Source organism: Vicugna pacos, chromosome 5 (assembly GCF_048564905.1).
Source record: "Vicugna pacos chromosome 5, VicPac4, whole genome shotgun sequence".
Taxonomy (NCBI): domain Eukaryota; kingdom Metazoa; phylum Chordata; class Mammalia; order Artiodactyla; family Camelidae; genus Vicugna; species Vicugna pacos.
Genome location: NC_132991.1, coordinates 50464199 through 50490440, shown reverse-complemented (window position 1 = coordinate 50490440; position 26242 = coordinate 50464199). Strand labels below are relative to the sequence as shown.

Below are 26242 nucleotides of genomic sequence, written 5' to 3'. Positions count from 1 at the left end.
AATTGACTGAGAACAGTACAGCACCCCCTACCCAGTGCCCTGGATGCAGGCCTGGTTGCAGGCAGAGAGGAGGATATCTTGCTCAATTCTGTAGCACACTGGCCACCAAGTGACACAGTTTTGACATTTTGTGTCTGGATTCCATTCCAGGGGGCAAGACAGTTTCACCCACTCCACCCCAGGCACTCCAAGGACAGCCACCAGCACTGCACTCTGTGCCCAGCAAAGCACAGATGCCATGGATGTGGAACACCCGTGTGAGAGCCCACCAAATTGTTATTCACCCTCCCGAGTCCAACAAGGGTCCTCCTGCCCAGGGCCACTTGTGCCAATAGAAGGAGACCAAGTTTGGTTCAGAAGGAAAGAAAAGCTTTATTCCTTAAATCAAAGAATGGAGCCGAGCAAGCCGCTACTCTAGAACACACCCTCCCCAGCGGGCCGTGGGCGGGGCTGCTTGTAGGGATCTCAACAGCCAGGAGGGGGCGGAGTTTTCCAGGGGAAGGCACAGCTGTGGTGCGCTAGCTGCCGATCTCAGCGCAGGCGCGGCGTCTCCACCCACAGCCGGCGGCCGCCATCTTGAACATAGGTGTAGGGCGCGTCCTTTCGTCTGAAGTGCCGGGGCAAGGCCCCCGCACCCAGCACCCTGTGAGCAACTGCAATTAGACTAAGCACCAAGGAAACAAAGGTTAGATCTTTTTTTTTTTTTTTTATCACCCAGATTCTGTTTATTTCCTGGGAATCTTAATGGGCTTTGCTGGTGACAAAAAGCCTTGAGAGGTGGAACTCAAGTAAGCACGGGCAGCATCACTACGCCAGTAAAAAGCGGGTATAAATCTTTCAGTGGTCTCATGTGTTCCCACAGGCTGGTGAGGCCCAGGGACAGTCAAGTTATACGTAATAATTGCCTTCTTTAAATTACTATTTGGAATTTGTTACTGGAAAATGTTAGTCTACGATACGGGGGCATTTCTGGAGTAAAGAAGGCAAGCCTTCAAAACTCCACCTTACTAACTTATTTTTAGCACCTCAATTTAATGTTGTCACAATGATTAAAATAAACACTTAAGGCAGCCCTTGAAGTAGACGCCTTTGAACACAGCCCTCAGGAAGGAGGCGTGTGGCGGGGTGGCTAGAGTTCTGTGAGGGGCTAGCATGTCTGCATATGGCCAGGAGGAAGTCGTTTAATATGCAGATGTTCAATGTGCCCACAGTGTCAGGAAGCCACAGGGACTTGCTGAATTTTGGAACTAAATCTGCCTGCCAAAGAGGCTATGTAATTGAGATCGTTGTCTTTCTGCTACTGTTCTAATTTATCTAACTTCCTACTCCACAGTTTACCAGCATTTTCTTTCTTTCAGTGCACTGAGCTATCTTATGATGGCATTGACAAAAAATAGAACTGCAACACTATTGTTATTAGAACCTATGCCTTCAATATAATGGGAAGAGGGTGGTGCAGGAGTGCTGGTAATGCCTGTAATAGAGCAAATTTAGATCCTGCTTGAGTTCACCTGTGAACTTGAGCAGGTCAGTTAACCAATCCCAATCCCTTAGATGCAAGATGTGGGGTTCTGATTATCTGGAATGTAGCTTCTAATTATAATCATGACCATAATACTTTGATATTGTATGGATCTTTGATGGTTACAAAACACTTTCTCTCATTCAATTTGGCCTGTTAAGAGTACAGGCTCTGGAGTCGTACTGCCTGCCTGGGTTCAATTTCTGGCTGTATCTCGTAGTAACTGTGTGACCTAGGACAAAGTATTAACCTCTCTGTGCCTCAGTTTCCTCATCTGTAAAATGGTTGTATTCTTCATGATTGCTGTGAGGAGTAAATTAGTTGTTGCATATAGTAAGCTTAGAACCATATTTGTTTGGTATAGCATAACTACTCAATGAATATAAATATTAATTTTTTTAGGTTAATCCATATCTGGGTTGGTACCTACTTTTAAGTTTTCATTTGATTTCTTTTCTTTATTATTTTGTTACATATTTGGGGGGGAGCTCTATGTTATCATTTGTGGAATTAATTAATTTGTTTAATAAATTTGAGTTTGTAATGGCCAGCTTAAGTGCATCCTGTAGCTGAGGGCTAAGGTCCTTTGAAGCTGATACTTACTATGATATCACTTGTAACTGTCCTTTTGTCCCATTTGTACCACTCAGATGTCCATAGTTTTCCCACCAAGAAAACATAAGACCCATATGTCTTCACTGGGGAATTCTACTGAAGAGTTGAGAAAGAAAGAACACCATTTCTACACAAGTTTTTCCAGAAAGCAAGAGCAGAAGAAGCATTTCCCAGCACATGTTATAAAGCCCGAATTAACCCTGAGATCGAAACAAAAACAACACAAACAGAAATCTGCAGAGCAATATCTATTACAAACATAGGGACAAAAATCCTCAAAAACCATTAGGAAATTGAGTCCAGCAAGATCTTAAGAAGATAACACAACATGACCAACAAGAAAGGCAAATCTGGTTCAAAACTTCTTAGGTAGTTTACTTTGCTCACACATAGAATTCAGCCAGTAGGTCAGCATATATGTGCTGAGTCACTCTTCCATGGAGATGAAGTGGCTGAGCACCTGCAAAGTGATTTAAAGGTCACTAAGTCCTACCTGCTGCAAATAACTTCAACCACCTATAACCGCTAACCACCTTATCCTCCTAACAGTGTCAGTGTTTCTTTCTGCGTGGTCTGAAATATCCATTGTGACTGTTTTGGTGACAAAGGTATAAGTCACTTCTTTGGAGCCAAGGGGAAGGAACTGCTTCTAGAAGGTATAGACACCACACACACACACACACACACACTCTCACACACTCACACACTCTCTCTCTCACTGTAAGTTTACTTTTCAAAGCATTTTAATGTGAATGCTCTCATGTGTACCTCCCACTACACCTGAAGAACCAGTTGATATTACCACAGTGTTACAGAGGAGGGAACAGAGAGAAGCTAGAAGAGTTTGTTATCAATTTGCTGAGCAACCAATAAACACCCAGCATGGTCTTCAGGGGACTCTTATAAATAGAAGAGCTAAATTTAAAAGAATTAACAATTTAGGTTTGCTTCCTTGCTCCCTTGGAAGGTAGAAATTGTTTTGAGAATTTCTGGGTGACTTGGATTAGTCACCTTGAAAAGTAGAGAGAACCAACTATGGAGGACAGAAAACTAAAACCAGGTGAGTTTCAGAGGAGAGGTCAAATGGAGGAGGGTATCAATGCATGATTCAAATGACCAGGATAGTCACAGTGAAGGTCCTTAGTAACCAGAAGCTATGGCAAAAGACTCGTTAAGGGAAGGTGGACCCTGACTACAGGGTCAGATCCCCAACAGTGCATTCAAGATAAGCAAAGCCAACAGCAGACAGTGTGTCCTGGGACCTGCCCTGTATCTCACACAGCCCATGTAAAGGCAAGGTTCTAGGTGCTGGTTTACTCACAGAAGCTCGAAATTCTGCCCATTCTGACTAGAGGATCAGTTGAGGGCTAATTAATCACCAGGAGAACTGCTCTCTGATATTGCCTGATTGTGATGATCAGTTTTGTATGTCAACTTGTCTGGGCCACAGTGCCCAGATATTTGGTCAGACATTATTCTGGATGTTTCTGTGAATGTGTTTTTTAGATGACACCATATTTTTTTTTTTCTGTAAAAACACAGAAACATTGCAAGAATGGTAGAGAGAACTGGAACATAGACTTCATTTAGATTCACAGATTATCATCAGTTTGCCCATTTGTTTTCTATATAATCTTACTTTCTTCTGAATCATTTCAGAGTAAGTTGCAGCCGTCTTCATATCCTTGTGCCTCTAAGTAATTCATAGTCTGATTTTCTAAAATAGAGGACATTCACTTTAAATGTATAATGATCAAATCAGGAAATTTAACATTGATACAATATCATTACCCAATTTAGAGACCTCATTCAGACTTCACCAGTTGCCCCCAAAATGTTCTTTATGTAATTTTTGCTTTTTTACCTGAATTGTGGATGAACACATTTCACACATTTTGACAACTGCCTTAACTTCTTTGATAATTCCATCATCTTTATTATATCTGTATTTACTTCTATTGACCAATTTTTTTTTCAGGATCCAATCAAGGATCATGTACTACATTTAGCTTTTATGTATCTTTAGATTTCTTTAACCTACCATAATTACTCAGCCTTTCTTTGTCTTTTTTGACATTGACATATTTGAAAGACACCAACATTTTAAATTGGTGGACTTTGTTAAAGCAGATTACTCTCCATAATGTAGGTCAGCCTCATCCAGTCAGTTGAAGGCCTTAACAGAACAAAGACTTAAATCCTCCAAGCAAGGAAGAATCCTGCCTTTGGACTTGGACTGCAACCCTCCCCTGCGTTTCCAGCTTGCCACCCTACTTTGAGGATTTTAGACTTGCTAAAGACTGAAGGCCTCCTCAATAACGTAAGCCAGTTTCCTTAAAATCAAGCTCTCTTTATTTATTAAATTTTTATTTATATTTATATACTTACATTCACATACATCCTGTTGGTTCTGTTTCTCTGGAAAACACTGACTAATGTGCTGACACATAGCTTTATACGTTTCAGAGCAAAATGACTGGTTTCTCTGGAACCACTAAGCTTTAACATGCTTAAAGACATGAGGTATTACATTATGTCGAGAGGTAGTGTCATGCAATGAATAAGCACATGGGCTCTGCCTTGTTTGAATCCTAGTTCCGAGACTTATTGACAGCAATAACTTAACCTCCCTTCTTCTCAGTTGTTCTATCTAATAATAATGGCTTTTACCTCATAGAATTCTTAAGGGGTAAATCAGCTAATACATATAAAGCATTTAATACAGAGTCAAGAACTTAATAAACTCTCAATGATATTAGCTATTATGTTTCTTGCTTCCCATATCTGGTAAATCATATTGTGTCAGGAATGAACAGACTGAATACTCAGAATCCAAAGAATCCCTATTAAACTCCTGCACCAACATATTGTGCGATTTCCGTGATGCCTCCGCTTCTCTGCTATAAAATGGAGTAAAACAGATGGGTTGTGAGTTAATGAGCACATAAAGCACTGTGAAGTCCTTAGATAAAAGGTGCCCCTGAGCCCTGTTACCACCACAGGCAATTGAGCGTTATTATAGGGCAGGTTTTATATTTTTAATATATTCTAAATGTTTTTTTGATCAACATGTGAAGTGAGGTAAACAAAGAGGTGTTAGAACAAAAACTCATAAATAGTGGTATAATCACCTCTTGGCTTGCACTGCCTTATTGTATGCAATTCACTGCCCAAAGAGTTTGAAAGATAAAAATCCTGATTTTTCTGGGGTTTACATTTTCTGGAATCTGATTCTGATAAACAAGGCGATGCCAAGTCTACTTCTGTGACTTGGACAAGTTCAAGCATTTGTAAATAAATCACAGCTATTCATTTTTTTAATTAGCATCAAGCCAGAATCAGCATCTTTTCCCAAGTGGACTGTTTTTAGAGTATTTCAAAATTCCATAATACTTCCAAGGATACCAAGTCTTTTCTAATCTGTGAATTGCAGAGATGATCTTCTTTCAGTCATTAAAAGGAATATAATAAATAACCATAATTATGCGCAATGCATAATAGGCGCTTTCAGAGGTAGCATGGTTTAGAACGGGACCTGGATTTTAGTTCTCTTTCTTGCACTTACTAGGTTGTGACCTTGGCAAATTACTGACCTCATTTTTTGGTAACATAAAGTAATGTGTAACTTCTAAGCTATTATGTGAAAATTATCTAACCCTGTGCCCAGCACATATTAAATATTTCCTCTTCTCTGGCCCTATGGTGAAGGATCTTATAACCTTGGTATGATCCGAGAGCCCTCAGTTTTTCAGGTTATTCTCTTGAGGGTTCAGCTGAGTTCACAGCATATAAGAGAGTTATAATTTTGATTATTGCTCCCATGCCTTCTAGCAGAATTAACAGGAATCGCTGAACCTGTTTTTTCCCTCATATTCCCCAGCTAGGAATTTTATGCAGTAATGAGAATCAGTAGGACCAAAGATAGGACCCAGATAGCCTACTGTTCCTAAACCTGTTGCCAAGGACCACAGGCCAGAGCCTGAGGCAAGTGAACCCACAGCTTTCTGGTGCTCCCTGGAGGCTGCCAGCAGCCTACTGCCTCGTGCAAGGAACTTCGATCTCTAAAGAGCTATAAAGGGAAATTCAGAGCCTCACTTTTACATGTGTTTTATATATATATCTCTCTCTCTCTCAAGTTTTCACCATCAGGCACCAACATCCAGTTTGATTTTCTCATATAGAGGTGTTATCTTTCTTTCTGTGTTCATTAACTTTCTATCTCTTGAGATGTCTGACTCCTTTAGAAGAAGTAATGATAAATATTGGAAAGATGGTCATAAAAACGAGCTACTGGGAAAATGCAAATCAGGACCACAGTGAGATACCACTTAACATTTTTAGGATGGCTATTATCAAAAAAGCAGAGAAAAACAAGTATTGGTAAGGATGTAGAGAAAATGAAACCCTAGTGCATTGCTGGTGGGCATGTAAAATGGTACAGTCACTATGGAGAATAGTTTGGTGGTTCTTCAGAAATTTAAAAATAGCATCATCGTATGATTCAGCAACTATACTTCTGGGTGTATACCCAAAAGAACTGAAAGCAGGGGCTTTAACAAATATTTACCACAATTTCTTTTAAAAAATTAATTTAAAATAATTTCTTTAAAAGTTAGCCTACCAAGGAGAACTATATGTCTTTAATGAAAAAGTATACAGAGTACTTTTTTAAAAAATAGTAGATTTTAACCTCTAGAAGAAATGAATATTCTGTCCTTAGCTTGGGCAAATGTGTGGGCATATACAGAGTGTGACAATATACACTGTCTTTCTATCTACTTTTCTCCATTTCCTTTTTAACAAAAGGACCAGACCAGTCCCTCAGCTGAACTGTAGGTGGGTAGTGATTATCTTTAGCAGCTCCCTTCACACCCTAAAATTTCCTCTGCCTCCTTTTTCCATTCAAACAAGCTCTCTGGAAAGAGATAAAACCCACTCATACTAGGGTAAAATAACTCATCACAGCTTAAATTGAGTGACACTCTCCTCTGGTAATGGAGAGGTAGATTTTGACTAGCCTAAAAATCCTTAGCTACAGGAATAGCATTCTTACATTGAAATCTGAGACTCCAGCCAGTGGATGAGAAAGAGTACTAGGGGTTTAATTTCATAAGGCACTTGACATCACACCATGTCACTATTCAGTTATGGCTGGTCAGGCTCTGAGTCATGGAAAATTTATTTTAATGCTGTATAAATTGTATACCCTTAGTAAATTGAGATTAGGAACAATGTGATTTATGTGCTTTTCCAAATTAGACCACATTAGTTCATTCACCCATTACATGACAACTGTGTGCCCAAAACCATACTAGGCTGTGGACATTCAAAAATGATGAGACATAGTGACTCGTCCAAAAGTAACAGGAGAGTTAGTCAAACACAAGATTATGAATAACTATATGTAAATGGCCCTTTTCCCTTCTGCCAGGGCTGGCTTGGGTGAGCCTCACAGGATTGTGCATACTTTTATTGTAGTATTCATTGACTCATATTTAAATTATAGGTGTTTATGTCTGTCTTTTCCACTCTTCTGTAAGTATGAGATGCATCAAAACATAATGTTAGATTTGCATGTTAGAATGATCCTTCACGTTTTCTGGCAGGTAGCACTGTCTCATTATCTGTTGTTGTGGAACAAATGACTTTAAAATGTAATGGCTTAAAGCAAGAATTTGTTACTTTTCATGATCTTATGAGTCAAGAATTTGGCATGGCTCAGCTGGTTTGTTCTGCTTCACATGACTTCAGTTAGGGTTACTAATGTATCTGCATTTAGCTGGGAGCTAAGCTAGGGCTGGAACATCCAACGATGCCCTGTCATCCCACAGAGCTTCTCTCACTGTGGTCACTAGTCATTCATTAGTCTAGCGTACATTTCCCTGTAATAGGGTGGCTAGGCTCCAAGAAAAAGAAAGCAGAAGTTGCCAGAATTCTTAAGACCTTGGCTTGGAAGTCCTAGAATATTATTCCTACCACAGCCTACTGGTAAGACTCAAGAGGAAGAAAAATAGGCTCAGCTTCTTGACGCAAGAAGCAGCATGAGCATACAAGAATGGGAGGAATTGTTGTCTGCCGTGTTTGGAGGTGATATACCACAGTAATATTTTTTTAAAACCCTCTGAATTACCGCAAAACCCAGAAATACAGAGTAAGTTATAATAAACATCTATTTAGATGAAAATCTGAGCTCTCAACAAAGTACTGAAAACCCTAGAGGCCAAAAATAAAGAAGGAACTAAAAACTAGTGTAATGATTCTGTGGCTGCCGTGAGGGAAGGGGACATTCAAATGATGAAATACCAAATAACAAAAATTGAAATTGAAATACTGAAATAAATTACTGAAATGGGAAACTTTGACATGGTTGAATTCCAAAAGAAAAAAATGTTTGGTGAAATAAGCTGCAGAAGAATATACATAGTATGATCCCACTTACGTGAAATTTTAAAAAGTCATGATAATACATATGTTACAGATAAAATCCATGTATAGTAAACATGTAAAAACCAAAATAGGAAGGATAAACACCAACTGTAGTGATCTCTGAGGGGAAAGGGAAAGGGATGGGACAGAAGGAAGTATACAGATGACTATTGCCATATTTATAATGTTTTATTTCTTTTTAAAAAATATGAAGCAAATTTGCCAAATTAAGATTTAGCAAAGTTTAATGGTGAGGTATAGTTTTACTATAAACTACTTTAGATTTCTTCAATGCTCGAAATATTTCATGCACTTTGTATTTTTCATGATAAAATTATTGTGGCAGTCCAGGGGGTATTTGGGAAGGGATGTCAGTGGAGACATGGAGGCAAGTATAGGAGAGAGTGAAGGAAGAACTGAATTATGCTGGGGCACTGAGGATGGGGAGGGTCCTGGATGCAAGGCACAATCAAAAGCTGGTTTCAGTATACTTGGTGACCATTTGAAGGTGAGTGATGTGAAGACAGGGAGGAGACTGAGATTGTGTAGCTGCTACCAAAATAAAAATTTCTGAAGAAGGAGCAGGAGAACATGTGAGGAATAATGCAATAAATTCAGAGTTGGATATTTTGAGTTTGAGGTACCAGTGAAGCATTCATTACAATGGAGAGTCACGTACGTGGTTAGAAGTGTGGGTCTGCAGTTCAAAGAAAAAGTCCCTGGGCTAGAGATACAGAACGAAGAGTCGTCATAAAAGTGTTAGTTGATGCCATGCAGTTCCAAATCTTTGGTGAGACTTGAATGATATTCCAGCAAAGTTCAATGTTTTCTCACTGACAGGCAGTTCCTAATATATGATGGACATGAACTGTGCAGAGATAAGTGTCAAAACATGGTATTCTGGATCATCTACAAGACCTCTCCTGTGTCTCAGAGCTTTTTCTGCTCTAGGAGAGGCAAGACATCCCTAAGAGAAGCATTCCCCAAATCCCAGACAGAATCTGCTCTGTTGGCTCTCTCTACATCTGTGCTCACCCTCAGTAGACCAAGGCCAAGGGGCAGCTCTGAAAGCAGCTTAACTTTTAGTAGCCAGCATACATAGTAAGTAGCAGCCAGGCTGGAATCTGGAAGCACTAGATAAGGAAAGGCCCAGATCTGTGACTTCCAGAGCCAGTTCATAGGCATGCAACAGGTGCAGTCACACAAAGCCCCACTCTCAGAAGTGCCCTGTGCTTGGTGAATAGATCCACTGTTGCCACCTTGAATTCTTAATGACATTCTCTTTGAACTTGTGAGCGAAGTTCAAAGAGACAGTGGAGCAGAGGAGATAAACATGAGAATGTCCACAGTAACTTGCCAATCATCTACATACAGCATTCGTAATTGTTATGCAACTTCCACAGAAAATTTAACATGTACTTTGAGTCTTGCTAAACTGGTGTGCATCATGGGTCCACCAGAATTCTGTGCTTGTTCTGTACTGACACACCTAAGACTGAACAAGTGGGGACCTTGTCGGTCCCAAGAGGTCATGCTTTTCATGTGAACCAGAACTTGTTTCAAAGAAAGAAAGTAATGGTATTCTAGGAAACACAAATACCTAAAAAATCCTATTAAATTCTTTCTTATTTGTACCACTTAGCTAAAAGTTATGCTAAAATTTATGACAGAAAAGAAAAGGGAAAGAATAGGACAGCCCGGAGTCCCTTTTCCTCCATTTTCTTCCTTACTCATCAGTAAGCCAAAGATAAAGAGTATTGGTAGAATGTCTGGGTGACAATAAATGAACAAAACGGTTTGTGATTTCAACTGTTCAGGCAAGGATGAAATACATATGTAGGTATGAACTGTAAAATATTGGCGATTCCACATATGAGTTAAATACTTACTAAAATTGGCACTGCACAATATCAAGATGAATAGTAAAATTCATGCTGATCAAAATTTTTATTTTTCTTTTCTTAGAATGATTATCCCTATTATGTTTTACAAGTAATGAAATAGTTTAAAAGGCAAAGCTTTATATATTAGTAATTCTTAACAGCACTTTTTCCTGCTTGTTGAACAAGGTGCATACATTTTCATATTGCACTAAGACTTTTTTCCTTATTTACTTACCAACCTAGAACTTTTTATCCTTCTACAATCACCAAGTTTCAACTTGTTACTAAGGAACTGAAAAAAGGTAGATGGAAAAACAACCGAGAGATGAGTAAGCATTAGAACACAAAATCAATGCTGAAATGCTCAAGTCACTGACATATTTTAAAGAATGTGTAGGTTAAATGCCTTCAAATTTACATTTTAGGATTTTCTAACAAGGATGTAAACAGATCATTTGATCTCATACCCATAACACACTTGAAAAAGAAACAACATATTCACAGTGTTTCTGTACTTTGGGATGCTCCATCCTACTCCATCTGTATCTTCCTGTCCTGCCTCAAGCCTGATGTAGGGTTTAAGAGAGAACCAACCTTCACTCCCAGCCTAAGACTCTAACATCTAGTGAATAAGATATGTGGTGTCCCCGTTAAATCATGATTCTCTTTAGAAAGGTATTGTTCACTCTGTGCTCTATTCACACTCCTCTCCTTTTCCTTTCTTGGGTTTCTTGACTTCTTTCAGGATTCTTCTCAGGGACACTCCCCTTACTTGCAGGATTTGGAGCTGGGAGAGAGGGAGCTTCCCAGGAAGCCATCCTGGTGTCCTACAAGTCCCGTCTGGAAGTGAGCTGGTTGTTTCCTTACAGATGTAGGTCATGTTTCTCTTCACAGTTGAGACAAACTTGGGGTTGCTTCCCACCTCCACAGTTCTGGGCAGCCTAAGAGGGATTATTGAATCTGTTCCACCCATGCAGCAGTTTGAAAGATGCCCAGTAGTGAGTGGTGAAGAAGTTTATGACCCCCCTGTGACACATCTTGCCTCACTGTCAGCCTGATTAAGGCTAACGCCATTTCCTGGCAGCCCCATGTCAGGTGGAGGGGAAGAAAACCGGCCTTCCCTGTGCTTCAAAATGCCACCTTTGCTTGGATCCCAACTCCACTTTTCCTCACAAGGCATTCAGAAATTTCAGGGCTCCAAGCATCACACTCTTGCCCCCTGGTGGACAACGTGGTGTAGTTTTCCCATGCTGAACACCTTGGTGGAGTATCTCTCCAAGCTTGGTTATTAATTTGATATCTGAATCCCAGTAAGTGACCACCCTAACACATGCTGTCTCTAGAGCAGTGAAGTATTTTGCCATAGATTGGGCAGTTTAGACTCTTACTTAGCTGTCAGTATTTCTCAGTCATCAGTGTTTTCCGCCACTGAATTATGTATTGACATTTCTATTGCCCACAGAAAATCCATTTTTCTAGTCCCTGACAAGCTGCTTCTTGCAAAAAATTTTTGAGTAGCAATTACTCAGTACACAGCAGCCACTAAGTATCTAGGGGATCCAGTCCCCAGCAGTGAGGCTGGCCAGAAACTTCAAATTGTAAGAGCAGTTCAGTCACTGACCTCCTTTTCCCTTCCAGGAATGACCCCCATTTCTTAAGAATTAGATGAGGGTGATGTTTGAGTCATAAAAAAATGAATGTCCAAGCATTTTTGGATAAAGTAACTATCCCACTAGAATGCAACCAGATACTAGAAAACTCACGCAAAAAATTTTACTTCCTTGTCTTACAAAGGGTATCTACTCAAAACTACTGCAGTGTCATTCTTAATGGAGAAATTTTATAATTTTTCCATTAAAAAGCAGTATTGGGAAAAAGATAGCTACTATAACCACTTGTATTCCACATTGTACATTGAGATACCCCATCCTAGCCCACCAATATTTTTTTTCATCCCAACCAGCAAGCAAAGAATATAAGTAAAAAGATAAGGATTAAAGAAGAAGATACTGAATTCTGTTTATTTACAGGTGATATAAAAATACAAAGATTTCTTGAATCATTCGTGTTAGTAAGAGTGACTGAACATAAAATCAACATTCAAAAGTCAGTTGTATTTCTTTATGCCACCAGAAACCAAAATGTAAGAAAGTGTGCATTTTAAGAAAAGGCAAATTTTTGTAGCAATTAGTCTTTTCAACATATTACTTTTAAGCAGCTAGTACTTAAACATAAAGTACATAGGAATTAATCTAATAAAATATATTTAAAACTTTAATGGAGAAAATTATAAAACTTAATTGCAAGTCGTTAAAGAACATCTAAATAAATAAAGAGGATAACTTGATAGGGAAACTCAAATCCTAAAAGTCCCAACTGTCTAATTAATATATAGATTCCATACATTACAATCAAATTAACCTAAGGGTTATTCTAGAAATTTTACAAATGTTTAAATTCCTAGGGAAAGGCCAAAGTCGAAATCACCCAGATGTTGCAAGGAAGGGAGATGAAGAGAGGACGTAGAAGACTTGTCCTTGTGAGATTAATTATAAAGTCAAAGAATGATTGGCAAGTTGGCAATGTAGCAGCCAAGAGAGCTCAGAAAGAGACCGACAGCATATATTTGGAAATGATGTGACAGAGTTAGTACTGCACATGATAGGTAAAGAATAAACCACTCAGTAAACAGTACTGGGATGACTGGATATCCACTTTAAAATAAAACACAGTTTATCTCTACCTCGCAGTGCACACAAAAATCCATTAAAATGACTTAAAGATTTGAATGTGAAAGGTAATTAAAATAGACATGGTGAAATTTTATTTTTGGTTTGGGACTAGGTAATGATTTTAATCCAAAGGCCAGCCTAAGTCCAAAATCTCAAATGAGAGCTTTTAAAATGTAGTACAAATAAATCAAGGAGCCCAAGGGAAAGCAGCCAAGATGCAATGTACTATTCAAATAAATAGTCAGCAAATTAAAAGTAATTAAATCTACTAAATCTTCATTAAATCTGTGAAAATTATACCAAAGTGGAGAGGCATTCCTAGGTGCACACAGTCTTTAGCATCTTACAACTTCTTGCGAACTGTTCCTTTTATCATTAAAGAATAACCTGCTTTCGGTCTTAAGCGTTCTCCCCACACACACAAACACACACACACACACACACACACACACACAGAGTGGTAACTATGTATGTGATAAATGTGTTAACTTGTTAGTGGTAATCATTTCACAATGTATACATATATTAAATCATTACATTATGCATTTTTAAAAATTACATTGTACAACCAGATAGATGGATAGATGGATAAAATTGCTTTTAAAAAAATTTTTTTAAAAACCTCTTTGTCCTAATAAAACTTTTTGTCTTAAAGTCTATTTAGTGTGATGTTGATATTACTACTATCCTTTCCATTGGAATTTATTTGATATGTCTTTTTCCATCTGTTTATTTTCAACTTCCACGTTTTACTTTGCCTTAGATGTGTCTCTAATGGGAATATGCATTTTAAAACCAAATAAGGAGCTCTATCTTCTTAATGGTATATTAGACATTTGTTCCATTATCAGATTTATTTGAACTTATTTCTACCATCTTATTTTTTCTGTTAATCATGTTTTCTTTGCTTTTTTCTTTCAAAATCTCTATCTTTCTGCCAAACAGTAAAAGGACCTTGGAATACTTTCACAGTGACAGCTTCTGCTCCACTGTTTTCTAATATTTTAGTCCAAATGATTCTTTTTATTACTGATTTCTACTTGAAGACCCTTTAGACTTACCACTGACTGTATTCGCTAACCATTGCTTCTTTATTCCACTTCTTTTTGAGTTTAATTTCTTCTTGAAGTACATTCCCTATCTATATATTTATTTCCACTTCGTTGATAGTTTAGCCGAGTATATTATTCCAGGCTGACAGAAAATTTTCCTTAGAACCTTGAAAATACTATTTCATCTTCAAGTATCTTTTATTGCTGATCAGAACCTGCTGTCAAATTTTCATGTCTTTATAAATAATCTATGTTTTCTCTCAGCTTGGTTTTTCTCTTTGCATTCTATAGTTTTACCATGTGTTTGGATGAATTTGTTCTATTCTTCTCACAACTTTGGTTTCTTTAATTTTGAGAATTCATATTTTTTATCACTTCAAGGAAAGTTTAAATATTCAGTATATGCACTTTTTGGTTCTATTCTCTATCTTTCCTTTCAGTATTTTTCTTTCTTGGTGCTATATTCAAACAATTCTCTTGTCTTTCATCTTCAGATTACTATTATCTCTTGTGTCTAATCTGCTTAATCTATGTTTTGAGTTTTCCATTTGTATGGCTGTATTTTTAATTTCTAGATACCCTAATTGATTCTTTTTTTAATCAGTCACTTTTTCACGGTGTCCTTGTTCGTAATAGTTCCAATTCCTTTTTTAAAAAAATCTCTTCGACACAATTTGAACAATCCTATTTTAATTTTTTTAGTTTGTTCTATTATCTACAATTCTCAGGGTACTAATTATGTTGTTTGTTGACTTTGTTGATATTCACTAAACTTATTTTTTGTGTGATGTGTATTTTTTATTGTGAGCTAATTTCCCAGAAGGAATTATTATTATTTATTTTATTTTAGAATTTCTTTTGTCATGAAAGTGTCTTACAGAATAGGTTTTTACTTGCTTCTCCCAGAATCCAACAGGTTTCAAAGATCCTAAATACGATTTTATGGTGCGTTCTTAGTTTGTGAGTTCCTGAGCCATGAATTATTACAAATTTATGTCCCACATCTGGGGGTGGTACAAGCTTAAAATTATAATTTCTAATGTATGCCTTTTCTTTTCCGCTCAAGGTAGTGGACAAATAAAAACATCTTTACTATTTCCTCTCATTATGAGCAGAGTTTGATCCCCCTTTAACAAATGGGACAGTTCATCCAAGGTCCAGGCTTTATCCAGTAGTCTCAGTTTCATTTTCTTTACATTCTCAGGACTGAGGCCACTGCTTATTCCAACAGCGCATTTAGAATCCCAGCTGACAGCTCCAGTTTGACTTCAGCCTTTGCTCATTGCTTTAACTTTGATATTTCTCTTCATGTTTGGCACCTGAAGATTTCCTTTTCTTTATTTTGAGCTTGATTATATATTCACAATTTTTAAAAATCACCTTTTATCTAACATTTTTATGAGTTATGTTGTGGTAACCTATCTAAGTTAACTTAGTCCACAATATTAGTAAAAGTTTCATCAAAGGAATTCTTTTTTTTTTTTTACATTTTAATTCTCATTCAGTCTTATGGGTATTGCTAGTTTATCTTTAATTGTCCTTATGAAATAATTAATACATATATAAAGAAACAAAGACTAATACAACAAAGAGAAATGCACCCACTACCAGTCTTAAGAAAAAAGTACAACTAGAGCTACCTGTGTACTCATCTCTGATGGAACACCCTTCCCTCCTTCCCAAAATCCCTTTTCATGAATTTGGTGTTGATTCTTCCCATGCATTTCTTTGTTCTTTTACTACAGACTTAAATATCCCTAATGGCATGATTGTGCATATTTTAAACTTTATATGTGTGTATTTGTCTGTATGTATAATATTAAATTGCTTCCTTTTACTCAATATTATGTTTTCAGGTTGTGTCATGTTAACATATATAGCTCTATTTCATTAATTTTCACTGGTGTGTAGTATTCCTTTTTGTGGCCATTTCACAATTTATCCATTCTCATATTGATGGATATTTATATTTCCATTTTTTTTGCTACTTTTAACAATGCTGCTCTAAATATTTCATTGTGTATATGTACAAAGTTTCTATAGGAGAAGATATGCTAGGTTGTAGAGCATTTGCATTTTTAGCATTATTAAAAATAACAAATTTATTCAAAGTTGTTGTATAAAATGTATAGGTAGTGCCTTTGTGCTCAGTAAACACAAATCTTCTCTCATTTCCTTCTGTCTCAGTAGTGTCCACATGGATTGCAGACCTTATACCAAATAATCTGTCCTATTCTCAGGTCCCAACTCCCAAATCTCCACACAATCTGGTCACCATCCTCCAGGTCTTCTACTTCCACAGGCTGAAACTCTCTCAGGTAGAAGGAGTACTTGGTTGGCTCTACCATCTCCCATTTTCTCTTGACTCAGTAGAGGAAAATATCCCAACCACCTAATAAGTGTACATTTTTTTTCCTCCTTTCTAGCTCTTTTTTTTTTTTAAAGGAAATTCTCTTGTGAATTAAATTCTTCAAATTTTTACACAAGTGACTTTCCAAGTTAAATCAGTACATTAATCTGTGTGTCCTCTTTGGTCTTGTTTTACATGTTCATTTCAATACCTACTCAAGAGGAAACACTCATTCCTTTGCTTTGTACATAAAAAAAAAACTTAGTCTGATCCAAAGATTCTGGGCTTCATAGCTGACCTTCAGAAATTATATAATAATGTGTATATGTGCTTATGTACATTATACTGGGTGGAAGGTCTGTGATGTCCATCAGATTCTCAAAGAACTCCATGACCTCATGATAATGGATAATCAACTTTTTACTGATAGAATGTATATCAGGTGCATATGGATGAGGTCAGCCCCGCTGGAGCCTGATGGACTGGAGGGGTTCCTTGATATCTCTCCCTCACAGTAGACAGCTCCCTTGCATAGGCTGTGTCTATTTCTTCAGGGAAACAACTATAAAACATAGGCTACAATTAAGTTTATCATTCTGGCCTATAATTTTTAAATGTAAATTATAAATCAATAACCTTGTCTGTCTTTGTGTTTCTAAACACAAAACCACAGATGAATAAAGTATCTAAAAGGTGGACACATCTGTGTATTTCTTCTAGTCAACTGAAATGATTGTAATTAGTGAAACATTTACTCCTTTAAATGTAGTATCCTAGAGATTCTTTTTAAAAATAATTTAATATCTATCTCTATGGGACTTCAAAGAAATTGTTCAGTATTATAAAAATAAGAATATTTTTAAACTTAAGCTGATTGCTAGGTATATGTCTTCTTAATTTACTGTAGAGAACACATTGATGAAGTTCCAACTAATATATTCATGGAATATGAGGCATATAGCCACCAAATTCATTTCTGAATCTCTCAATTGATAGAGTAAATTGCTGACAACAGAAACATTTGTATTGGCCAAGCACTGTGGTTTGATTAAGTTTGCTCATTTATTTTATAAATCTGTTGTAAAGCCATTAGAAGAGTTTTATTACTCAAATCACGAAGCTGAGTCAGAGTGGCCTTTTAAATCTATAAATTAATTAGAACTCTATTTCTAGAGCACTGAAATATTCACCTCTTTCTTTCCCAGAATTTATTTCCCTTCTCTATTACAAATAAACTGTGATTTAATTCACAATTCCCCAGTTGGCTGTCATTCTTATGTATCCCTCTTGCATAGACCAGCAAATAGAATTATAAATTTTATTCACTATCCATTTCTAGGGAGATAAGAGAAGCATCTTATGGAAGAAATTAGCCTTAATCAAAACTTTGTCTATATTCAAGATGTAGCCTAAACACACATCCAAGAAAGGATGACCAATATTTGTTCTCTACACAGAATTCTTTTTAATTTCTTAATAACTTCATCATGTGAGTTGCCTCAGCTCAGCATTTCTACTTTCTCCTCTTTTTTTTTTTGCCATTGCTTTGTTCTTTCTACTACTTTATCATCACTTTCTTGATATCCTTTCTAATGTCATTTAGCAGTTCATCTTTATTCAGTGTTTTTCCACAGCTAATGCTCTTATACCAGGTTTGGCTTGTGCTTTTTTTCTAACTCCATTCAAAATCGTGCCTGATTGCACCCATGTGGTTTAGGCAGGACTGACTTGACCACCACTACCCCTCATCTCTGTCACGGTTGGTCCAGAGATAGGTAGAAGATCCAGGGTGAGTCAATCTGGGGAAAGAGTTAAAAGAGTTCTCTTTCTTCCAGAGTTTTCTAGACTGATAGGATTTAAGATGAGAGCTGTTGAAATCTTATTACCACATTAGAAGAGATTGAGGACGATGCAGCCACAGAGGAGAGGAGAGGAGAGGACAGAGAGCAAAAGAGACAGATTCAAAAGAGAATGTTTTTATAGCTAGATCCAGTTGTGCCTGATAAATTCTTTAACATTTAATTTCTGTATGAGTAGTGATTTGCTTAGACCAGTTTGAATCATGTTTGTTTTATGTGAAAGTAAGATACCTTATTTTGTTTCAGAATGTGTTATTTCTGTTAAAAAAAAAAGGCATTTGTGGATTTTTGAATGATGGCCATTCTGACTGGTGTGAGGTGATACCTCATTGTAGTTTTGATTTGCATTTCTCTGATAATTAGTGATATTGAGCATTTTTTCATGTGCTTTTTGATCATTTGTAGGTCTTCCTTGGAGAATTGCTTGTTTAGGTCTTCTGCCCATTTTTGGATTGGGTTGTTTATTTTTTTCTTATTGAGTCGTATGAGCTGCTTATATATTCTGGAGATCACACCAGTCAGAATGGCCATCATTCAAAAATCCACAAATGCTGGAGAGGCTGTGGAGAAAGGGGAACCCTCCTATACTGCTAGTGAGAATGCAGTTTGGTGCAGCCACTATGGAAAACAGTGTGGAGATTCCTCAAAAGACTAGGAATAGACTTACCATATGACCCAGGAATCCCACTCCTGGGCTTGTATCCAGAAGGAAATCTACTTCAGGATGACACCTGCACCCTAATGTTCATAGCAGCACTATTTACAATAGCCAAAACATGGAAACAGCCTAAATGTCCATCAACAGGTGACTGGATAAAGAAGATGTGGTATATTTATACAATGGAATACTACTCAGCCATAAAAACTGACAACATAATGCCATTTGCAGCAACATGGATGCTCCTGGAGAATGTCATTGTAAGTGAAGTAAGCCAGAAAGAGAAAGAAAAATACCATATGAGATCACTCATATGTGGAATCTAAAAAACAAAAACAAAAACAAACAAACAAAAACAAAGCATAAATACAGTACAGAAATAGACTCACAGACAGAGAATACAGACTTGTGGTTGCCAGGGGGGTGGAGGGTGGGAAGGGATAGACTGGGATTTCAAAATTGTAGAATAGATAAACAAGATTACACTGTATAGCACAGGGAAATATACACAGAATGTTATGATAACTCACAGAGAAAAAAATGTGACAATGAGTGTATATATGTCCATGAATGACTGAAAAATTGTGCTGAACACTGGAATTTGACACAACATTGTAAAATGATTATAAATCAATAAAAAATGTTAAAAAAAAAAAGGCAAGATATTGCTACCAAAATTCTAAATATGCCCCATAGAATAACATTACACCAGTCAGGACACACTGGATTACAAGGAAAGGAAGCCAATTCCGAGCTTGTCTAAGTATTTGCTTATCTCTGTGAAGTTTCAGAAGTGAAGCAAGCCTAGCCATGACCGGGTACCAGAACTCAAACACTCTTTTTATTACACTAATTCTCCATTAATTCCTCACTTCAACTTGACATCATTTTCTTTTGCTTCAGATTTTCTCCTTGCAGAAATTGTGTGACCACTGGCAGTTCCATAACTGCATCCAGATTCGGTTTCTTTGCTCTTTAGAAGAAAGGCTATGTTTTCTCCAGCTCCCAGTCATTTGATTACCCCTTCCTTGGTCATAGCTACACCTAGCTGGGGAAAAAAAAAATCACATGGCAAATCTGTATAGTCTGTAACTAACCCACCCTGAGTTACATGTTCACCTCTGTGGTCAAGAGGAAGCCTCTTATGATTGGTGATCCCAATAGAACCACATGACATTAGGGCACATGGAAAGGGTTGGGAAGAAATTTTCCATATGGAAAATAAGATGTGTAAGATTTCAATTAAAGATGTGGGGTTCACCTTTCATGTTTAACTCTTCTCCCTCCCAAGACCCCACTAAAATGAGAAGCTAACCCAATCAAAATCATGAGACTGGAAGAAGTAATACTAGTGGATGACAGAGCTCAATAAAATGGAATGTAAAAATGAATGGAGGAATGGAAACCAATGATCTGGTTGGAAAACGTCAAATTCTTAAGAGTGGCAGAAAGTGATAATATCTGGAAGGACCTGGAATCAGCTGGCATGAATGAAGTTGGGGATAAAGTGAGATGTTGTAAAAAGGCATAGGTTGAAGTCAGTATATGGAGTGGTCAGTCTCCCCTGACTGCTCACAGGCAGCATTCCAGAAGTTTTCATCCGCACACAGCCACCATAACAATCCCCATTCAGGAGACTAAAAGTTCTTTCTCTACAGAATTTGGATGAGAGGCACTCAAGTCTCACAGCCAGCCAGAAAGGCAGAGGTAGGGATGTGGGACATGAAGTTGATAATAGGGAATTAATTAACAAGCTGTATTTGAATCTCCCACCCCTGTGTTCCATTACATCTTTGTACAGAATGCTGGCAAACTGAATATACAGTCCCAAGAAAGAAAGGTAAGTTTCTATAAGAAAAACCATGTAGACCCAGAGAACTGGCACTTTGAGGCCAGTAAAATGGCTGGATCTCTGCACAAACCCAATAAGTTAAAACCTGCCAAAAAATAAGGCCCACATTTTTAGAATCTTTTAATCAGAATTTGTAATACCTCACTCTTAAATAGGAATGAACACTAAGAGATTACCAGACAGTTAAGACATTTCCAAAGTAAAAAAAAAGACATTAAAAAATGTATAAGGAAAACAGAGTATGCAGAGATCAAAAGAGATCTTTTTAAAAACTGAAAAAGATAAGAAAATAATGGATGCATAAAACAAGAAAAGAATCATATAAAAAAGACACAGAATATTGGAAATTAAAAATATTCAAGGAAGTGGAAGAAAATGTCACTGAAAACTCTCAGAAAGTTAAACAGAGAAAAAGGAAAACATTTTATATATTTATCACAGAGGTTCAAGTTAAAAAGATATACATCCAACCAAGATGAATTCCAGAAAGGGATCAAAGTACAAAAGAGAAGTAGTCAAAGAAACAATAGGAGACTATTTCCTATAATGAAAGGATATGAGTCTCCAGATTTAAAGAGGTCACCAAATGCATGGCACATTAAATGGAAAAAGACCCACAACAATGCATCAGGAATAAAGAAGATAGTAAAACTTGCCGATATAAAAACTTTGAGTCACATAAAAATGATTGAGGCTGAAAATGGTGTTGATGTCTCAAGAAATAGTGTTCTAAATGATTAGAGAATGGAGCAACACCTTCTAAATGATGAAGTAAGATAATTTTCCATCTCAAATTATCACTTAAATATGAGTGTAAAATAAAGACATATTTGGATACACAGAGGATAAGACATGTTGCCTTCCATGCACTCTTTCAAAAGGAGCCACTGAAGAATGCGCTCCAGCAAAATCAGGGAGTAAAATGAAAAGGAAGACAATAAGAAATGTGAGGGAAAATGGAAACATCCCATTAAAGCAGCAAAAAGGACTCCAGGTAACTGGCCCTGCAGCACATAGTGGAGTGAGAGAACAGAGACTTCAGTCAGATGTCTTCTAGAAAAAAACTACTCAACAGTTTAGTTTCACTTATGGAGCGTTTTGGTTGGGGGCAAGGTGGGGGAGGATATATAGATACCCAGTGGTACAAGTGAAAAAATCTGACAAGGTGAAAAACTGCTGCAGAAAGGGAGAATGTATCATAGTATATGCTTTAGCTCTACAATAAATAGTATTTTCAAGGTTAAAATGATTTTACACTAAGTAATGATTTAATTAAGAATAGCATATAATAGGAGATGGGGAGGAGGAGTAAGGTAGTATAACATCTGTCATAATGGGATGCCTAAAATTAATAATTTGAAGAAATAGTAGCCTAAGTTTGTCATTTAGAAATATGAACTTAAGAACAGAAGAAACAGCAAGAAGAGTCAAAAGATTGTATTTGAGTAGCAAGAAATGAAAGCCTAATGGTACTTTTTGATTTTTCGACCATCTGCATATATTACTGATTTGTGACTTCCTAAGTAAATTTTTTAAAGCAACAGGAGTTTAAAATGAAATGATCTTTTGATACCTGTTTCACTAACTTAGGCTTCATTTGTTTATCAGAGCTCTGAAGACAAGCCACATTGACAGACTCCTTTGGTTTTAAGTCTACACAGGCAAAATTCTAAATATTTAAAGACAAAATACTTTTGTTGATCCCATCAGTGTAATCTATTTAAGTATATATAACCGATGTCTCATTTAATTTCACCTGGTACTTTAGTGCATTTCTATGACAGGATTATAATGTAAGATTTGTACGGCTGCTGGCTCTGTTAGCGAAGCACTTGGCACCCCACAGTTAAGAGGCCCCTAAGATTTGTTAGCTCCTTGAAGTCTTGTGGGTTTTTAGACACACAAATCCTAAATTTAAGAAATTGTCAAAGTAATCTCTAATAGACCAGGAATTTAGGTCAGAAAATACTCCAAATCCCTCAGACAGGAAAAGCTATAAATCCTTTAGATTTCTTTGGAGGGCCTGAAGAGAGGTGATGTGTTTAAATCTGTGAATTACATGACAAAATTAGATTACCTTGGCAAATTCCTGCCATGATGCCACGCTCCTGGGGAGAGCAAGTCCATACGTGTTACATTATACCCATAGAGAAACACAAAATTGCTGATTTCTTTCCACTACCCTGGCCCCTTCCACTGCCTGATCCTCAGAAGCCTCTGTAGAAATACTCAGTTGCCTTGGGTAGAAAAACTAGACCAAGAGGATTTGGCCAAGAAGTTGATGAGATTAAAACTTTTCGTCCTTTTACCTTCAGCTCTTCAGCTCTTTCTAGTTATGTCCACCCAACTGCTCTCAGGAGGGGTCCACAGCTTAGAAGTATAAACCCCTGCTTAACCAGGGTTAGGGATAGGGGTATACCTTACATTCCTCACTGGCAAATCACTCCCACCCTTCCCAATACCCATCCCCTCTGCCCAAGGTCAGACAAAGGGATCTTCTTATAAAAACAGAGGAAAAAAGACACACTTTATCTACCCTATAAATCACTCCCATTAAGTCTTCTCCACAACCCAATAAAGAAACAAGGCAAAATGTTTATGGGAGTAATCTGGCATTTCTCAGAGAGTCTGCCAGATTCTACCTCCCTGTGCCCCAGCCTAGAAATTAAAGGCAGTAAGCTTGGTGGTCAAGGGGCTGACCTCTGTTTTCTGTCTCAGCAATCACCGACTTTCGATGCCCGATGTCCGGCATCTTAAAAACTGAAAACTGTTTTTTACATATTGTTTGTTTTTTTAATTTGTTCTGTTTCCTTCCTTTTTATTTTTCAAATTGTTTCAAACAGAGGATAAATCTGGCTGGAAGCAGATTGCTTCTTTTTGTTTAGGCTTAGGTGTCTTGTAGGAAATCTCATCAAAGTAAGATTAAAAAGCATGCAAAAATAAAGGACTAAGACTTGTAGAATTCTGGTGTAATCTGCCTGTCTACACACACAAAACATGCATGTAGCCTGTGTTTATTAAAAAATCATACTCTGAGACTATTTTATTAAGTTATATAATATATAATATTAATCTGGGTCTGGTAACAGACAAGGCCTATGTGACTTTAAGTTACTTACTCATTTATTCATTCAACAGCCAACAATTCGTTAAGTATTTATTGATCACCTGTTATAAACTAGACACTAAGGGTACTGGGAGTAAGGCAAAAAAATCAGGCAAAGTCTTTGTCTTTATGTAGTTGACATTCTATGAGGGGACGCACAGAAAATAAATCACTTGAAATAGTTTTAAATACCATGAAGAAAATTAAACAGCACTATGAGACAGAAAGTGATGGGTGGTGGGGAAGAGAGGAAGTTCTGCTTTACCTGGCTCCTCAGGGAAGTTTTTGCTAAAGAACTGGCATTTAAGTTTAGATTTTAAAAAGCAAAGAAGAAACTCTGTGGCAGTATAGAATGCGGTGGGAAGAGGGGAGACATTCTAAGCAAAGAAAAGAACAAATGCAGAAACCCCAGGGTGGGCTAGAGCCTTGTGCACTTATGAGGTTAGAACAGGCCAGTGTGGTTGGAGACTAGGGGGAGGGAGGAAAAGTGGGATGAGATGAGGTCTAAGAGCTAGCAGGGAGGTTGGCCGTGGCGAGGCATTTCAAATTTATTTCATCTCCAGTGGGAAGCCAGTAGGGGGATTTGGCATAATCAGATTTATGCTTTAAAAAGTTAACTCTGGCTGATGTGTGGGATAGACATGGCCCAAGTATGATGGGATGGAAGCTTGGTCTACAGTTGTATCACTGGAATTGCTGAGAAGTGATCATGTTTGGGATATATTTTGCAGATAGAGCTTACAATACTTCATAAAGGATGGGTTGTAAAGAAAACAAGGAATCAGAGATATCTGTGGCCTGAGATGCTGGCATGATAGATGTAGCATTTTCTGGGAAGGGAAAATCTGGTGGATGAGCCGCCTTTTAGAGGTTGTCCAATGCCTGAGTGAATATGTCAGTTTAACAGTTGGACACAGAAGTTTAGAGCTGAGGAGAGAGGTCCCAGTTAGAGATTTAGGATTAACCAGCACATTTTGAGATCACCTAGTAAAAAACTATAGAAAAAGAAGAGACTCGGTATTTTGTTGTAACAGAATCATAGACACATCTTTCATAGATGTGGTTACCTGACCTCAGTTAGTAGACTTCACCACACCAAGGTTCTTTGACCAATCTGTTCTTAGTTCAAGAGACTTATGCTTTCATTTAATAGCTCAGCTGATCTGTTCACCTTGAGGTTAGTCCTCTCTAGTTTATGTATGAGATATAGTATTGGGTTTCTGCTTTATTCCTGAAACTAACCTCCTATTTTGTACCCAAACTCTAGTATGTGTGTTCTTGTCTTGCGCAGGGACTCATCTCTTTCTTCTGATACTAGCACCCCACTTTCCTATGGATAACCCATTCCATATGACTCAGGAGGGGACCTAACTAGGAGAACCAGTGAAAGAAACTCTTGCCCCAGGCCATAGTGATTGGGTTTAAAATCATCGCGTGATCCAAGACAGGCTAATCTGAACCAGATATGAGGACTTCTATAAGTGCTATCAGAAAAGACATCTTTCTTTGAGGGGTTTTAAACTCTTAAGATACATGTCCTTTTTTTTTTTTTAATTGAAGTTACAATGTGTCAGTCAGTTACAGAGTGTCTGGTATACAGCACAATGTCCCAGTCATGCATATATATACATATATTCATTTCCATATTCTTTTCCATTAAAGGTTATTATAAGATATTTAATATAGTTCCCTGTGCTATACAGAAGAAACTTTTTAAAAATCTTTTTATGTATAGTGGCTAACATTTGCAAATCTCTAACTCCCAAATTTATCCCTTTCCACCCCCTTTCCCTGGTAACCATAAGATTGTTTACTATGTCTGCAAGTCTATTTCTGTTTTTTAGATGAGTTCATAGCATCCTTTTCTTTTCTTTTTTTTTTTAGATTCCACATATCATATTTTTCTTTCTCTTTCTGGCTTCACTTAGAATGACAATCTCTGGGTCTATCCATGTTGCTGCAAAGGGCATTATTTTATTCTTTTTTAAGGCTGAGTAGTTTTCCATTGTATAAATATACCACAACTTCTTTATCCAGTCATCTGTCAATGGATATTTAGGTTGCTTCCATGTCTTGGCAGTTGTAAATACTGCTGGTGTGAACATTGGGGTGCATGTATCATAAGATACATGTCTTGAAGTAGTTAACAGCTAGGATATGTCTTCTAGTGCCAACAGAAATCTTGCC

The 26242-nt window shown here is 37.3% G+C and overlaps 1 protein-coding gene across 1 annotated transcript in view; it reads left to right on the top strand.

Annotated features, from left to right (window-relative positions):
- Nucleotides 1-572: 572 nt before the first annotated feature.
- The window catches only part of SESTD1 (SEC14 and spectrin domain containing 1), a 222665-nt gene continuing 196995 nt past the window's right edge, over nt 573-26242 (top strand). Inside the window, exons 1-2 of the mRNA XM_072961233.1 lie at nt 573-685; nt 4287-4457. The gene's annotated coding sequence lies outside the window, so the exon portion shown is untranslated. The remainder of the gene's footprint in view (nt 686-4286; nt 4458-26242) is intronic.